General features: G+C 32.6%; 1 pseudogene; it reads left to right on the plus strand.

The window, feature by feature from the left end:
* The first annotated feature begins 4,966 nt into the window (after positions 1–4,966).
* On the plus strand, positions 4,967–6,128 carry LOC136200624 (mitochondrial uncoupling protein 5-like; annotated as a pseudogene).
* Positions 6,129–10,626: the final 4,498 nt, after the last annotated feature.

Below are 10,626 nucleotides of genomic sequence, written 5' to 3' on the forward strand. Positions count from 1 at the left end.
CACTATTTTTTCTCAACTTTTCAAATAGGGGGAAGGATTAATGTTGTAAAATTGGATATTAAGTGTTAAAGAAAGGAAATAGAATGAAAGGAAAGAAATAGAATTAAGGGTAATGAGATTAATGGGTGGATTAACTTTAAGTGTGTATAGGGTGGGTTATAAATAGAATTAAGGGTAATGAGATTAATGGGTGGATTATTTTTAAGTGTGTATAGGGTGGGTTGTATTTATAGAGGGAACCCACCCTTTTCAAATTTGGACCAGAATTGAGAAACTCTTCTCAATTCTGGACGAATTGTGAAGAATCTACACATTCACGGGTTAATCACCCGTGAATGTATAGTCACTGCTCCCATAGCAGTGAATATTTTAATAAGACTGTTGCCGGTCTCGTTGAAAAGTTAATAAGACCGATAGTAGAACTACCAGTTTTGAATTAAAAAAAATAAAATATATTGGCAAATTAGAAACCGGTAGCAAATTAAAATAAATAAATAAATAAAAAGAAATTCGGAAGATATGAAACCGGTAGGATTTCTACCGATTTCACTAGTAAAAATCTTGCCGGTTTCGTTCTGAGTTAACAGAACCCCATAAAGAAAAATATGTTAAATCCAAATCTGATTTCGGATTTAATCCGATCCCATTTGAGGGCAAAATCCCAATAAAAAGTAAAACATTAGAGTTCATGGAATGGAAGTACAAGGTAGAGAGAGTGTGAAGTAGCATGAAAGTCAAAACAGAGAAGCTAACAACTGAGTACTTTTATTGAAGAAGAAAAGGAGAAAGCGCCTCCACTATTCCTATCCCGTATATACCTCTCTTTTTAGGGCCTGTTTGATAACAATAAAAATCACTCAAATCAATAAATTAAGTACTTATTTAGTTTAAGTGTGTTTGATAATGATTTTTTTATTAATCACTTAAATTATTCAATCAAACTACGTATCACTGATTTTATTAAGTTAAAATATTTAACTTAAAATTTTAAGTTAAACATTATCAACTAATATTTTAATATTCAACACTTATTTTTAATATTTATCAAACACGTATATCATTTAATAATTTCAGCACTTATAATATTCAACACTTAAAATTCAGTACTTAATTTTCAGTTTTATCAAACGACACCTTATTCTGCTCTTTTTCTTGTCTACCCCTTAGATATATATATATATATATATATATATATATATATATATGGCTTAATATATCATTTGCTCTCTGAGCTTGTCTAAAAAATTTGATTGGTCCCCTGAACTTTCAAAGTGTCTTGATAGCTCTCTGAACTTGCATAAAATATTTAGTTAACCCTCTGAACTTGCGTAAAATGAAATCAATTGATCGCAAAAAATAGGTTAAATACGGAAGATGTATTTCACGTGTCATAAAATGTTATTACATATTTCGAGAATAAAGTAAAAATGAAGTTATTACTTGCTCAACTATAAACCTTGTATTCTCCAATATTACAACTGCAATATCCCGATCTTGATTGTTTTACTTTTTTCAAGACGTGTGCAAAAAAAATTCCGTATTTTTTTTTTTTTTTGCAACCGAGTGATCAATTGATTACATTTTATGCAAGTTCAAAGGGCTATTGAGACATGTTGAAAGTTTAGGGGGCCAATCAAGTTTTTTGGACAAGTTTAAGGCTATATATTATATAGCGAAAAGTATAAAAATAAACCTTGTGGTTACACCTGTTTTTGATCGGTACCCTTGTGGTTTAAAAATTTACAAAATGGTACCTTGAGGTTCATTCCGTTAGCAAACACATGCCAAATTGACTAATTGTGTTAAAAAAAGGGTGTTGTTATACCTAGCCTCAAATTCTCACTCCTAGCCCCGTGAAAGGATAAAAATGCCCTTTTACGGGTTAAGGGTGGGAAAAGGCTATTTTTTTGCCCTCTCAACACGCGGGCGTGTGGCTATCACGCCTCACTATGTGGTCGGGCGTGATAGCCCCACGCCTCACCTTGTGGTCGGGCGTGTGGCTATCACGCCCGACCACACGGTGAGGCGTGATAGCCACACGCCCGACCTCACGGTGGGGCGTGATAGCCACACGCCCGCGTGTCGGAAGGACAAAAAAAATTAGTCCGCTATTGAATTAAACCCGTAAATACCTGTTACGTAAAAAAAATTAGTCCGCTGTTGAATTAAACCGTAAAAAAATTAGTCTGCTATTGAATTAAATCCGTAAATACCTGAATTAATAAAATAAAAATTTAACTAAAATTAACAAAATAAAGATTTAGTTAAACTAAATTAAACAAAATAAAATTTACAACAACTAAACTTAACTAAAATTTACAACATAAAAATTTAGTTAAACTAAATTAAACAAACTAAAAATTACCAAAATTTAATTAAATTTAACTAAATTAAAAAAAAGTAAATAAATAATTGCCCATACACCACACGGGCGTATGGGCATCACGCCGTCACCATTGTGGGGGCGTATGAATATCATGCCGCACCATAGGTGACGGCGTATGAATATCACGTCGTCGCCTATGGTGACAGCGTGATCTCCACACGTCCCCATGTCCCGATTCTGATTTCGAATAACAGAAAAATCCGATGCAAAAAACATCAAAATCAAACGGGAATACATATCATAGGTCCCTTTAGTTGATAAATTAGTCAGGATCCATGTTTTCGTTGATCAATTAGTCCGGATTAGATTAAAGAGAGTTTAGGTTGTTTGAGAGGATTTGAAAATTCTAAAAATTGTCTAAAGGGTATTTCGGTCTGTTCACGGGGCTAGGGGTGGGAATTCAAGGCTGGGTATAGTAATTCACTAAAAAAAATCAAAAATCAAAGGAAAAATAGTTAATTTTATCCTTATATTTATTTATTTTATAAATTAACCTCTTTATTATCTCATTATCACAAACAAACCTTAAAATAAAAAATAAAAATCAATTACACCATCTTCTCTATTTCTCTTTAACTTCTTATTTTTCTTCTACTTTCTCTCTTCTCTTTATTAATTTTTTTCTCTCTAAAATCAATTCAATATAAGAGCAATGGATGTATGTGTTCGGGTATACCGAAAACTCAACTTGCTCTTCGTATGGTATGAAACTCACTAGACAAAGGAATCCAAAAACCAAAATAATTAGCTTCTTAGGTTCTTAAATAACGGCCAAAAAGCTAAGATGTTGACCTTTCAGCTTACCCATTTCCTGATTTTAGATCCATACACACAACAAAATCTTCGATTCCACTCAAAAATCTAACAAGAACGCATCAAACACCTCCATAATCAAAACCCAAAATGAAAATAAGCATCATATGGACATCAACATCAAGAAACATAAAGAATAATCGAATTAATCTCAGATTTGAAGAAAAATGAGAGACTTACAACGAGAGAAAGGATGGAAGGTATTTTCTGGAATAATAAACCTTCTATCTCAATGAAGATTTCTCTGTACGCATCCGCTTTGAAATGAAAGTGATGGCGAGGCAAATCACAAGGGAATCCAGATATGGGGGCACTGGGGGCAGTTGCCCCCAATATTTGTATTTTTTTTAAAAACTCATGTATTAATTTGGAAGTTTTAGAGTTTTGCCCCCTTCATCAGTGGAGGTTTAGGATTTACTGGTTCTGTAATTGAGGATGAAGAATGGTTTTAAATTTAATATTTTCTTTTTATTTTTTAATTCTATTTTAAAGCAGAACGAAGTCGTTTTATTTAATTAGAACTACGTCGTTTTGTTTACAATAAAAATAAAATAAAAAAGTGGATATTTAAATGTAAAATTAAATAGTTCCTAAAACAAATCATCGATCTTTCTTACTCTCTTTAATCTCTTTAGTTATTCTTTCTCAATTCCTCTTTCTTCTTAAACCTTAATTGAAATCCATAATCCTAACTAAGATTAAATCAAAATCGGCAGTGAATCCCTCCGTAGTTGGATCTTTGGTCCGACACTCCATCTCCGATATTTGCCTCTCTGCTTTGGTATTTTTTTGGTCCTACTTGAATTTTGATTTGATATTTCTGCTACTATTTTACTTGAACTTGAGTTTTGATCTCTGATTTTCTATGATTATTATTTTTTGGATAAAAATTATTTTAGTCGTATTGTTTGCCCCCATGGGAGAGAAATCCTGGATTCGCCCTGGCAAATCATACAGGCTATTACAACAATTCGACAAACAGAAAACGAGAAAAGTATTGAGAAATCGAGATTAGCAAAACATTAAAATGTCAAAGGTGAAATGATTCTAGAGCGAGAAAAATTAATAAAGAAAAGACAGTGAAAGTAGAAGAAAAATAAGAAATTAAAGAAAAATAGAGAAGATGTGTAATTGATGTTTATTTTTTATTTTGAGGTTTGTTTGTGATAATTAGATAATAAAGAGGATTAATTTATAAAATAAATAAATATAAGGATAAAATTAACTATTTTTCCAATGACTTTTAACTTTTTTAAATACTGTTAGTCTTGTTAACGGAATGAACATCGTTTCATTTTATAAAATTTTAAAGGCTTAAAGCATTATTTGGCCCCTGACCTATCCAAAATTGTGTCATTTGGCCCATAATCTATTATTTTGTTACATTTGGCCCTTGACCTATCCCATTTGGTGAAATTTCACCCAATTTGTATGAATACTTAACGGAATCGTTATCTCATTGATAAGTAACGATATTTTGACACTTAAACTTGAAACGTGATATTTCTTAAAGTTTTTTTTCCATATTATGTGGAAATAATTAATTAGATTAAAAAAAAGAAAAAAAACAAAAAAATAAATCATAAACTAAAATCTATTAAGTTCAAGTGTCAAAATATCGTTACTTATCAATGAGATCATGATTCGGTTAAGTTTGAATCCAAATTGGGTGAAAGTCCACCAATTTAGGATAGATCAATGGCCAAATATGACCAAATAATAAGTTAGGAGCCAAATGATAAAATTTTAAATAGATCGGGAGCCAAATGTACCCCAGGAGATTTATTTTTGTAATTTTCTCAATTATAGATTCTCGCCATTCTTCTCTCTCTCAACCAACCATCCATCCCTTAACACTATTCTCTAGTTTATGTCTCAAAGGCCTACAGTTCCACGTTCTTCTTCTATCGTCTATGCCCTTCACTCTGATCTTCTTAATTTAATTTCAATTTTATTAAATTCAACATGGGTGTTAAGGGGTTTCTTGAAGGTGGAATTGCCTCCATTCTTGCTGGCTCCATTCATCCTTTGGATTTAATCAAGGTCCGAATGCAATTCAAGGCGAAAATTTTCGCAATCTCCAATTCCTCCTCCCTTCTTCCTCCTACCTCCATTCGTGTTGGGCCCATTTCGCTTGGGATGCGTATTTTCCAGGCTGAAGTACTTGCTCCATTCTTCTCCGGCGTTTCGGCCACTGTTATCCGTCAGACTCTCTACTCCACCACCAGAATGGGCCTCTACGATATCTTCAAACAGAAATGGACCAATCCAGAAACTGGAAACATGACTCTGGTAAGGAAACTCACTGCAGGATTGATAGCCGGAGGCGTTGGTGCTTCCATCGGTAACCCTGCCGATGTGGCTATGGTTAGGATGTAAGCAGATGGCCGGCTACCTCTAGCTCAGCGCCGCAACTACAATACAACGGCGTAATTGACGCTATCGCACGGATGTCAAGGCATCAGCTTGTGGCGTGGCTCTTCCGTGACAGTGAACCGTGCGATGACTGACGGCGTCGCAGCTAGCATCGTACGACCAGATCAAGGAGACTATTTTGAACAAGGGCGTGATGAAGGATGGTCTGAGGACACACGTAGCCGCGAGTTTTGCGGCGGGGTTTTGGCGTCGGTAGCGTCAAATCCGGTGGATGTGATAAAGACTAGGGTTATGAATATGAAGGTTGAAGCTGGAAAAACGCCGTCTTACAATGGGGCAATTGACTGTTGCAATGAAAACGGTGAGAGCAGAGGGGGTCATGGCCCTTTACAAGGGCTTTATACCGACGATTTCGAGGAGGGTCCATTTACTGTGGTTCTGTTTGTGACGCTTGAACAAGTTAGGAAATTGCTTAATGAGTTTTATTGGTTATACATGTTTTCGATAGGCACCTTGTAGTTTAAAAGTTTATAAATTGGTACTTTGATATTTATTCCGTTAGCAAACACAGACCAAATTGACTAATGGTATTAAAAATTAAAAGAGTTAACTTGGTTCTTATATTTATTTATTTTATAAATTAATCCCTTTATTATCTAATTATCACAAACAAATCCAAAAATAAAAAATAAAAATCAATTACACCATATTTTCCATTTTTCTTTAATAGAAATCAAAACACATTCACCCTTCCTCCCTATTTTCTCCCTCTAAAAATACAGATTAGTCACGAAGAACAAATGTATAAAAAGAATCTGTCACTCCCGTATGTAGAGCCCATGGAATGCCCATATGAAGGACCTGAATTCCCATTCCCATATATATTACTTGCATTATTCTCAAATGGTGCAGGTGAGGGATTTGGAAATAATGCAAAAAACGCAGAGAGGATTTGGATTCTCTAATTTCAGCTTCCCAGTGAGGATCTGGATTCGGCCGCGCTTTCACTCTTAAATATCAGCTCCCCGGTGAGGACTTGGATTCTCTAATTTATGTCACTACACATGAGGATTTGGAGAATATGGTTGATGAGTATGACCATACCAACAGCAACGCTACCAAATCTGGGAAACCGTCGCAGCGTTGTTTGTTTCTATTTCCCCTCAAATCGGATTCGTCTTAGTCTATTGGGCCGATTTTGGAAAGTAATGCTAAGTCTAAAGACTGGTTCTTAAATGCGTTGAATGGGGCGGCTGGATTGTTGAATAGCTGGTTTTCTGATTCAGCTTCAGTCAATTGCTTGCTAGGGCTCGATGATGATAGTCTCAATGGTAATACTAATCTTAATTTGGTTGGGGTGGTGTTAGAGATGTGGAAGCGTTGCAGAAGAATGTCAATGAATCAAATTGATTCTATACTTGCTGACAAATTTCTCTAATGGAGAATGACAATGATAAGGATTAAATGTTTTATTTTTATGTTCAATTGATTTTATAGAGATAAAAATTAACAAAGAAGAGAGAGAAGAGAGAGAAAGATGAAAAAAATAAGAAATTAAAGTGAGATGGAGAAAATGTTGTGATTGATTTTTATTTTTTATTTTGGGGTTTGTTTGTGATAATTAGATAATAATAAGAGTTAATTTATAAAATAAATAAATATAAGGACCAAATTAACTATTTTCCTTTTGACTTTTAACTCTGTTAGTCAATTTAGCTTGTGTTTGCTAACGGAATGAATATCAAGGTACCATTTTGTAAACTTTTAAACCACAAGTATGCCGATCGAAAACAGGTGTAACCACAAGGTTTATTTTTATACTTTTCCCTAATTATTATTGTTTTAAAGTTCAATTTAGGCCTAAGACATCACCAGCTCCATGAACTTTGCAAGTGTCTCGCCAGCTCCCTAAACTTACTTATTTCATATCACCAGCTCCCTAAACTTGTCCATAAAAATTGATTAGCTCCCTGAACTTTACAAGTGTCTCACCAGCTTCTTAAACTTGTTTATTCTGTAACAACTAAATACAAAACCATAATACTAACTCGGGTTAAGGTGCAAAAATACTCCTAACATTTTGGGTCAGGAGTAATTTTACCCCAACGTCTAAAATTGTGCAATTTTACCCCTAACGTTGGAAGCCAAATTTGAGAAATAATTTATCAAACTGTTTTCTCGATCATGAATCTTGTCATCTACACTTCAGACGTGCGTTATTTTATCAGTAACAAATCACAGACATATGTTGGGATGTGAAAAAAAATAAAAGAATATAATGTCTTTTGTATGAATTGGACAGAAAAAAAATTCAAAAAAAATCACTAAATTTATAAATTTGCTCTTGACTACTAACGTTAGGGGTAAAATTGCACCATTTTAGACGTTAGGGGTAAAATTACTCCCGACCCAAAATGTTGGGGATATTTTTGCACCTTAATCCGAGTTAGTATTATGGTTTTTGTATTTAGTTGTTACGGAATAAGCAAGTTTAGAGAGCTTGTGAGACATTTGCAAAGTTCAGAGAGCTAATAGAATTTTATGGACAAGTTTAGGAAACTGATCATACGAAATAAACAAGTTTAGGGACCTAGTGAGACACTTGTAAAGTTTAGAGAGCCAATCTACTATTATGAACAAATTCGGGGAACTGGTGATATTTTAGGCCTTCAATTTAAAACCATTGACATTGATAAGGTTTGTTAATGATTAAAAGAAAAAACTGAAAATTGCAATTTTACCAAAAATCTTGTTTTGCTGCAAAAGAGGGCCCTAATTATTTATTATTATAGTAGTATGCAGAGGTATAGTTTACAGGGTTAAACCTTTGTTTGGGGTAACTTTTAAAAAAAATTACCTTATTAGATCTGGTTGGAAAATATTTCCTTAAGAGGGGTTGTTTTCCAACCAGAATTAAAAACTGTACATTTTTTATAATTTTTTACTCATTACGGCGTTAATGTCGCCGTAATGAGCTAGTGCACAGGAATCCCAAAGGGATTCCTGTCCACTAGTGGGGCAGTGGCTTCACGCCACTGCCCCAACAAATATTAAAAAAAAATTAATTATTTTTTATAAAATTTATAAAACAAAATATAAAAGAAATTAATTTTTATAAAAATAATATTATATATTACATTGTGTTGATTGAATTTTTGTTTTATAGAAATTTGATTAAAATTTATATTTTATTTTGTTTGGAAATGTTAGGGTTAAATTTGCACAATTTTATATGTTGAGGCTAAATCTGCACTTCATTTGACACATTAAAGTTAAATATTTAGTGATTAATTTAATACAATAAAATATTTTAGACATTTTCAAAGAAATTGTGATTAATTTATATGTAACGGGTTTAGCTTTTTAAAACTGTCTAAAATATTTTACTATATTATTAATATAGTTACGAAAAAAACGTATGAAATTGCTTCAATTTATCGACAAACTGGTTTAGAAGGTCCGATGTGACTAAATAACAGTCAAACAAATCTTTTCAAATTTTCGGTAGCGTATGGTTAAAATTGATCTTCCTTGGAAACGTTAGTGTTAAATTTGCACAATTTCATACGTCAGGGCTAAATCTGCACTTCACTTGAAACGTTAAAGTTAAATATTTAGTACATTAATAACACAGTAAAATATTTTAGACAATTTTTAAAAAAAATTGTGATTAATTTATATGTAGAAGGTTTAATTTTTTTTGAAACTGTCTAAAATATTTTACTGCGTTATTAATATAATTAAAAAAATGTATGAAATTGATTCAATTTATCGACAAATTGGTTTAGAAGGTCTGACGTGACTAAATAACAGTCAAACAAATCTTTTTAAATTTTCGGTAGCGTATGATTAAAATTGATATTGCTTGGAAACATTAGTGTTAAATTTGCACAATTTCGTACGTTAGGATTAAATCTGCACTTCGCTTTATTTTTTAGAAACTGTCAAAAATATTTTACCGTGTTATTAATACAGTTAAAAAAATGTATGAAACTACTTCCATTTAGAAAGTTTGATGTGGTTAATTAATAGTTAAACAAATCTTTTTAAATTTTCGGTAGTGTGTGGTTAAAATTGATCTTGCTCGAAAATTATACAAATACATTAATATCAATATAATTTATATACAATTTTTTTTAGAAAATAATAAATTAATTTCTTTTTATAAATTTTGTTTTGATTTTTATAAAATAATAAAACAAATTATTTTTTTTTAAATGTTTCGGTTGCCAGGAATCCCTTTGGGATTCCTGGCAACTAGCCCATTACGGCGTCATAGGCGCCGTATGACGCCGTAATGGGTAGAAAGTATTTAAAAAAATTAAATTAAATTGTAACCATAGTTAGAAAATAGCTCCTGCTAGAAAAATATTTTCCAACCAAACCCAATAGAATAATTTTTACAAAAATAACCCCAGATAAAGATTTAATCATAGTTTACAAGGTATACCCTTTGGCTTCGTGGTGCGGGCACACAGAATACGACAAACAGTGGCAATATTTATTTTGTGCCCCCAAGCCTCATGCTGAACGCCATCATTGACTAAATATTTTATGAGTAATTAATTTATTAGTCCCTATATTTTCACAAAACACACTGTTTAGTCCTTATATTTTCAAAAACACATGATAAAGTCCTTAATCTTTTTTTCGATAAACTATTTAGTCCCTAACGTTTTTCTCAGTGAACTGTTTAGTCCCTGCCGTTAGACTCTCATGAAAATTTTGTTAGTCAATTTGGATTTGTGTTCTTCTTTTCCTTTATTTTCATTTCCTTTAAACTCTAATGCATCTGAAATCAATTTTGAGTGTTCTTCTTCTTCATTTTCTCCTTAATCGTTCAAATTCGTAAGCATTGGGTTTGTTCTTTTTCTTGTTCTCCATACAAATAACTTCTTCTAAATTGGATTTCCTCTTCTAAAGTTTGAAGATAAATAGTAAAGTGTAATTTAGTCATTTCCGAAGTCATAAATGGTAAAAAATCTAACAAACAAACGGAATGACTAAACAGTTCACTGAGAAAAAAGTTAGAGACCTTACCATGTGTTTTT

Source organism: Euphorbia lathyris, chromosome 7 (assembly GCF_963576675.1).
Source record: "Euphorbia lathyris chromosome 7, ddEupLath1.1, whole genome shotgun sequence".
In the NCBI taxonomy this organism is placed as follows: Eukaryota; Viridiplantae; Streptophyta; class Magnoliopsida; order Malpighiales; family Euphorbiaceae; genus Euphorbia; species Euphorbia lathyris.